General features: G+C 38.7%; 1 pseudogene; it reads left to right on the forward strand.

The window, feature by feature from the left end:
* Nucleotides 1-253: 253 nt before the first annotated feature.
* LOC131174724 (protein WHAT'S THIS FACTOR 9, mitochondrial-like) lies at nt 254-1,401 on the forward strand (annotated as a pseudogene).
* The last annotated feature ends 287 nt before the right edge of the window (nt 1,402-1,688 follow it).

Raw genomic sequence — 1,688 nt, forward strand, 5'->3', positions numbered from 1 at the left:
AATCTGAATAATTATAGGAGTGGACTCTGTGTTTGAAAGGATATATAAAATATGTGAAGAGACTCTTAATTGAAATAAATCAACAGTATGATCTATGATCCAAAGACTATAAATGATTTGGTGGTGAAGGGTTGAGTCTGTCCGGCTCGAACTAGCTTAACACTATTATTTTTAGTGTTCCATGCGTAAAATAATTGGCCATGTAGTTTTTTGTTTACATTTCCTCCTTCTACCTCTCCAAACCAAAGTGTTAATGGTTTCGCGAATTAATAAAATACCATTGAGGATTCTGGGTGACATAAAATGGGATTTGGGTTTACCTGAAGATTATGCAAAAAGTATAGTTCCTGAGTTTCCTGACTGTTTTCGAGTTGTTGGAAATAAAAATTTGTCATATGGGTTGGATTCAGATTTGGAATTGGAGCTAGTTTGTTGGAGTAATGAATTGGCTATTTCGTTCATAGATAAGAGGCGATGAGAGGGAAAATGGATTACAAGAAGGGAAAGCATATTGCTTTCCCTATGCAATTATCAAAGGGCTTTGAGATGGATAAGCAGTTGAAGAAATGGTTTGATGATTGGCAAAAGTTGCATTATATTTCTCCATATGAGAATGCAGCGCACCTTCAGCCTCGTACTTATGAATCTGACAAGTAGGGAGGGGGGGGGGGGGGGGGGGGGGTTTGTGTTGTTGGGGGTTGGATTTTGCACGAAGTTCTTAGTCTGAGACATTATTGTGTTGGGGATAGTGGTTGGGAATCCGGTCAAGATTGAAGAGAGCATTGCTTCACCATCCAGGGATATTTTTACTTGTTGAGTAAAATGGGAACTGATACTGTGGTTTTGAGGGAGGCCTATAAGAGGGGATTGCTACTAGAGAAGAATCCACCGATGAGTATTAGGAGTCGGTATATTCATCTCATGAACACTGTCACTGAAGATAAAAAAGCAATTGGTGTGCCTGGTGGAACTAAACAAGAGATGAAGTCAGTCCCTGATTCTAAGAACAAAGAGACAAAGATGATAGCTGGGATAAAATGGAGGTGAATGATATGTATTCTGATTTTGACAATGATGATGATGATGAGGATGAGGAGGAAGGTTAGAGTAAGACATGTGCTCTTAGAAATGCCCCATCTAGTGGGTCAAGAGGGAGTAGGAAGAAGAATTTGAATGCAAGAGGGCCTTTTAGGTATGCTTGAAGGCAAAGGTTGGTTCAGAAACACCATGGCATGACCAATGACAAACTGCAATCAAAAGATCCTAACAGAGATAGGTTGACTTCTCTTAAGAGCAAGGGGAATTTATTGACAGAAAGGAGGACAGCTGCTCAAATGAAGACTTAGTTTGTCTGTTGAAACCAAAAATGGGCAGGTTAGCTTCTTAACCCGGTTCTTTCATTGTCAGGATGGTTTGCTATTCAATACAAGTTTACATATTTCAAATGTGCTGATTTGTATTTGAGTCATCTGGTTATATCAAAGTTTCTGTTTGGCTTTGTATGAACATCGAGGCTAGTAACTGTTGTGTGTTTATTTGTTGTAACTACAATTAAGAGATATCTCCTCCCCGAAAATTGCACAATTGTGGATTTGAGACAATATCAAATAGACATGATAGTGCTACAAAGAGAGTAACATTTTTATCCTAAGTCTCCTCTTCTTGCTAATGCTCTTGGCTTCTTAACT

This window comes from Hevea brasiliensis, chromosome 16, assembly GCF_030052815.1.
Source record: "Hevea brasiliensis isolate MT/VB/25A 57/8 chromosome 16, ASM3005281v1, whole genome shotgun sequence".
NCBI classification, from domain to species: domain Eukaryota; kingdom Viridiplantae; phylum Streptophyta; class Magnoliopsida; order Malpighiales; family Euphorbiaceae; genus Hevea; species Hevea brasiliensis.